Raw genomic sequence first — 6733 nt, 5'->3', positions numbered from 1 at the left:
AAATTTGACCCTAACCTGAAATTAATTGCAACAGAAGATTTTTAAGTTTTTATACTTAGCATTATACCCCAAATATACACAGAAAAAAGTCCTATAAAATCTAACTTGAGGAAGACTAAAAAAAATCACCATTTAAAATTCCTATGGAGATTTGCATTGAAAAGGGAGATAACTCAGACAAAAAAGGCAGAAAAATCAATAAAAATTTATACAAAATTATAATTTTACCGCTTCTATTCATCAGAATGTATTGATTCTTGATTTTTTTTAGCGGTCTTTAGAGTATAACAAACAACTCTAAAGGTGTTTTCATATACTTTATCAAGCTATAATCTAGATTTCGTAATTCATTAGTTGACCATTTATTGAATGTTTCAACATGTGAAGGTAAAGAATCTCAAATTTAATAAAAATAATTACGCATGTATTCTTCTTTTTATGGTTTAAAGTTTCTTTATATAAGTAAGTTGCTGAAAAAAATATAATATAAATATAAACAATACCAAATTTTAAAATTATTTTTTTTAAATGGTTAGAAAGCTTCAAATTTGCAATTTCTTTAATGAAAAATGCACGAAAAAAATAAAACTACACATAACACTTCGGTTTTGTACATTTCATGAGCAGAAGATTATATGATTTAGTCAAATACAAACTTTAACCCCATCAAAGTATCATACATAAATGTCAAGAAAAACAACAAAAAACTGACCAAAAAAGACTCATTTTTGCCAGAGTTATCTCCCCTTCCAATGTTAATTTCCATAGGAAATTAAAAATGCTGATTTTGAGTTTTCCTCAAGTTAGATTTTATGGGACTTTTTTCTGTGTATATAAAGGGCATAATGCTATAGATTAGAACTAAAACATGTTCTGTTGCAATTAGTTTTAGCTTAAATCTTAGTTTGACTGGACTAAATGGAATTAAGATGGAATGTCGAAATTTTTACTCTAATATAACAACAATTACATTTATAATGAGAAATCAAAGTTCTTTAATTTTACTTTCAGATGCATTGATCTCTTTATCTTCAAGCTTACGTCTATGACAAATGTTATAATGTCAACTTTCCGATTGTAAACTTACCAGTTATCAGGAGTGAAATACCGCTGTCCCAACGTATTATGTTTAATTATCTCTATTAAGACGTTATCATAGTACATTTACGCACTATTAAAAACTCGTTAACAGGGTTGTTGTCCTGACTCAAGAACAGCACCAACAGAGTAATGAGAAAAATTCGTTTGCAATCAACACTGCATACATTGTACCTTTAAATCAAAGCAGAACAGATTCTGTACAATTTTAAGTAGTCATCTTTTCATGTTGATGGTTATGGACAACTACAAACAAGATATACATTTCCAAAACCGAGTATTCCAGTTCCTGTTGTCATCTAAAGAGTGTGAACTTGACATTTGTGTATCAATAAACCTCATCAAAAATACATCTGTTAGTGGGGAACATATAAAACTCTCTAGATGATTTGTCGTCGTTGGGTTATGGTCTCATAAACGTACACTATGTAAGTTATAAAGAACCCTAAATAAAAATTGTAAATAAACTCAAACGATATAACGCAAGTATAAAAAATGTACAAAAAAATAATAAACCAAAACCAAAAAATATACTGCAGCAGACGATATAGATCCCTGACAGATACATACAAAATTGTTACAGAGTTAAACATGTTTGCTAGGGTCAAACCTCGGTCAACGTAGTAACAGCAAACTAGAGGACCACTCTTAAAAAATCTGTTTGTGTAAGTTATCGGAAAAAGAATCAACAGTTCGGGGAGCAAATGTAGCACTAAGTTAGGAGGGCATTATTATCATAATAGGACTAGTAATAGAAAATCCACAAGCTGTGATTAGATAATAGAATAAGTCTACGATTTCTAGAAAGACAGGTTTGTAAAAGTTCATTAATTCAATTCTGTATACGTATAAACGACCTCAGCAATGACAACCATATAAACTAAAACAATTTCATTAGTTCTGCAAGTCAATGCCCTACCTCACTTTCTCTTATAATAGCATTCATCAATCCACTTGCAATTAGGTAAACAAACGCTAAAAATTTAAATAGAAAAAGATATGGTGTAGCTCATACAGTTGATGAAATTTTGTTTTTTTACAATTTGAAGTTAAGTTGTCTGAGGATTTTGGCGCTTTGAATTTCTTAGTTGACGGAGTGAAACATAGAGCACAAACATCACATTAACATAATCTCAAAATATCTTAGAAAAAAAACAATAATTGCTTTACAGGTATACTTCATTTTAAATCTGTCACTTGCCAATCAAGATTTTCACACTTTGATTAAACTACAAGACTTGGTGGAAAACACAACTATAAAGTTGAAGATTCTAACCCTCTAAATGTCCTCTGGATCTGTTAGTAAAACTAGATATTTTCATTGCAAAATTCACCGCCTTAAAAATGTAAACATCACTTTTGTTATAAAAGATATGCCTCCGAACCGGACTTAACTTCCTTTGAAATGTTCAAACCTGAATTTTTGAAAAGCAAATGAGTATACGGAAATAGTAGAATAGTTAAACGATCAAATTAGATCTACAATAATTGCCAAATCCTTCAAAGGTCGATTTAAAAATGTACAAAAACAAGAGATATAGGAAGAAAATAATCTTGTATAATGTGCAAATAAATTAGTTTACAATTTCAATGCACAAAAAATAAAATATTTACTTTTGTATACTAGTAGTTTTGCTCTAAATAATAACTGTCAATGGATTTGTGCCCGAAAAAAAATATCGATCGATCAACAACAACACAAAAAACATTTTGAGTTATCTATATGTTTTAAGCGTTATTATTTGATCAGGGAATTGTTATTGTGGTTATGGTTGTGTTTTGTTTTTTTGTTGTGCTCTATGTTACATTCTACGAAAGACCAGTCGCAATAATATTAGATAAATGGTTGTTTTCCAAACTAGTAAATTAATGAAGTGAACATATTGAAAGATAGATAATCTTTATAATCATTTGATAGTAAATGCATTCAGATTGCTTCTTGTGGGAATTGTAAGTATATTGTGCCTTTGATAATATAAATGTGTCGTCTTTTTCACTATATATCAAAATTTGTTTAATGATGCATTCAACATGCATGTGCTACGGGCGTTTTTTGTACTTAGTTTAAACCTTGCGTACGTATGTTTAAAAAAAAATAACCTCATCATGAAAACAAGGATTAAGAATTTGTACACAAGACGATTTATTTTATGTTTAAAAGACTCAGCAGTGAATAAAACACAAAGTGGGAGAGTGGATGTTTTATATATTTGTAATGTGAATATTTTCGTTTTCGTTTTACGTTAGAAACTTAATTTATTTTCTATCATAGCTGGGTTAAAAAAGTTTAATTATTTTTCAAACAGTTGATATCAATAATTAGATAAATTTTCTTTTGAAAATAAAGCTGATTTCATTAATAATTATGTCCACGAGAATTCGTAAAGAGATACTGAATCGGAACATATTCATCATACAAACCTTTGATCGAATAAGAAATTATTCTTTCCCTCAAAACAATTATACATCTTGTCACTTTCTACATCCAACAAATTACTTTATTAATAAGGTGTTTTGTTTTTTTGGCGTGAAGATTTACAAAAAAAAAACATAAACTAATTTGCACCAAAGACCAATAAACTATGATTATGGCTAAATATATAGTTCAATGATCGGTCATGGACACATTGATATCGGAAAAGAAATTTTGTTACAGTTCACATTATTCACACAAAGTATGTTAAAACGTCACACGATTCTATAAACAACGGCTACGTATTAGTCATATTGTAGTTGAATATGAAGACAATTGAGTCATGTTATGTCCAACAAATCATAGATTTGTTGCCTAATTGCTGCAATTGTCACGTCCAGATGCAAATGTTTCGTTATTGTCATTACCTGTCATAATTGTATAGAACTTTTATTCAATTATGTTTGAAAAATATATGAGAATTGTTGACTTCAGTTGACTTCAACTCAAAACTAACTTTATTAAAGGCTGCTTAGAGTTAATTTAGTATATCGTATATAGACTGGGCCTCTAAAGAAAATGAAGACAATAGGATTATAAGTTTTTCCTGTCGACACGGTGTGGTTTTCAACGATTACTCTAGTTTCTTCACAAATAAAAACTGTCCGCCACGATGTAGTTATAATGCTGAAAGAATGTCTTTCAACACAAAAAAAAAACAATAATTAAAAACACAAAATCAAAGCTAGAATCAATGGAAACATTATTCAGAGATCTTACCACGAGTTTAAACAGATAACCTAATAGACTATGTTTAACAAAGATCAATAAATGTAAATGGATTGTAGCTGAATTTATTGTTTTTAGAAAACAAACTACCCTTGAAAAAGGATGCGATATTCCGTTTAATTACAAATAGAGCCAAACGTTAAAAATATAAGTTGCATTTATGAACATTTTATTTTCGAAATCCCTGACTTACTAATATACAACTTGCCATTTTATACAATAATCGAAATCCAAAACGTCAATGTAGACAGTGGACAGTCAAATATTTGGAGAAAAACAGACCGTGAGACAAGACCAAACGAAAATTAACAAAAAGGAACGAACAATTGAATCTTTTGTGGTTATTATATTACATAACTGTAATGTTCACGTACCAGTACTCGTTTAATGTTTACTGCCAAAAATTCATTTCGAAACCACTGAATCGTAGCTGTTCGTTCCACTTCACCGATTAAGTTGTTCTTAGTAACATAAGACGATGCATTTACAATTTCGAATGTATATTTTAAATGTCTGGGCTTTTGTTAAAAAGAGTTAATCTAAGATCAGTTAGAAAGGATGGAATCATATACGAAAGATCAACTTCACAAAACAAACAAAAGAATGGTTAAAACAGATGTAACTTACCACAGAGGACATTCTCAATATATTGAAATTATAGTGTTATGATATTGTAATTATTGTATTTATTTATGTTGGCCTGATTTGTGTTGTGTGGCCTGATAGTTGTTTACAGAATAATCTTAGAATCGTGCAGTTTAGAAATCACTGGAACAATTACAGAATGATTGGAACTTTCCAGAATGATCCTAATAAAAGATGCGTTATATAAACTTCTACATTTTACTAGAAACTTCCGTTGTAACTTTCTAGGATGTTCCATTATAGACTGTTCTAGAATCTTCCATGACAACTATATATATATAGACACTCAAGTTAAACTCTTGGACTTACTCTTGGATTTGGACTTAGACATCGATAGACATTAATATTCATAGCACTTGGATTGACATTTTTATTCTGCAAACAACATCATACTGGATTGTGACCGTAATATTCAGATTGGATTCCGAAAGATATCCGGATACAGATAAAGATAAAAGATTGGACTCATATTTTGACAGTTAAGTTGACAATAATATTTGTGTAATACTTCTTGTAAACTTTTGTATGATAAATATTGTTAAATTTTATTATTGATTTGTGTCTTTTGTTGGCTACAATTTAAAGGCGATTTCTGGCCGTAACAATAGATAGAGGATATTGATTGATTGGTGTTATAGTGGCAATTATTGCTTGCATAGTTGGAAGAGAGCATGCATGTGTACTATGATTTTATTCAGAATATGAACAATACTTTGTACACGACCGATACGTAAATAGTTATCAAAGGTATCGGGATTATAATTGAGTACGCCAGTAAAGTTTTAGTTCACAGTAACTATGTAACAGTTAGCAGGAAGACGCTCGTTCACCGGATACATAAATTATTAATGTTCCGACTCCCAACCGACGAATCTCCCGTCGCATATTAAATCACGACTTTCCACAATTGAAGATAATAAAAAGAAATGCCGGGGTAAATTCAATAAATTACTATGTGTGCTTACTACGATAAAGTATTCATTTTTTGTTACTCTTCTTAGAAATAAAATAATAATCATTATTATTCTAGTGTGTCGTTCACTGTTTGCAATGCTAAGTGTTTTACCAAAGTGTTGATTCTCGGTTGATCTCTATTTTGAACGATCCTGATACTCGTCGGTGTGTTTTACAACAAGAAAAACATTAAAGTATGCATTATCTTAAATATAGTTATGTGAAATAATCCATTTTAATTTTTGGGACTGATAGAGGCATTGGTTTCAAAGAAGAAAGTATTTTATGAATTCATAACCATCTTGATATTAAATATTTATCAGGATTACAATTAAAAGAGTGGCGAAAGACACCAGAGGCACATTCATACTCATAGCGTGAATTAACCTGATGCCTGATGTCATTATATTATACAAAACAAATATGAATTATTCTTTTTATTTAATTAAAAAGTAATTGACACAGTTGTCTTCTATGTAATAAATTTCTCTACGTGAATATTTTCAAAAAATAAAGTATGATTACAACCGTCTTATATTTCATAATATGCAATTAATCAAATAAAATAATACTATAAAGCCATTTATAATCAATGCCATAATTATCTTTTGAGTCCAAATATGTGGGTTATATGTACACTTGGGAAAGCATGTCGAAGTGGTAATATTTCTTTTTTTATCTAAAATAAAATTATAAACTCTTGACACTGAAAGATTAAATACGGGTTTTTTTTGTTTATTGGATTGTTGTTTGAAAATAACTCTTAAGTGCGGCATCATATTGCAGTGCCTAAGCCAGCTCGATTCCACATAAACATATAGGGTACGAGTATAT

Source organism: Mytilus edulis, chromosome 7 (assembly GCF_963676685.1).
Source record: "Mytilus edulis chromosome 7, xbMytEdul2.2, whole genome shotgun sequence".
Taxonomy (NCBI): Eukaryota; Metazoa; Mollusca; class Bivalvia; order Mytilida; family Mytilidae; genus Mytilus; species Mytilus edulis.
The sequence above is the reverse complement of the archived record's forward strand: the minus strand, read 5'-3'. Positions refer to the sequence as shown.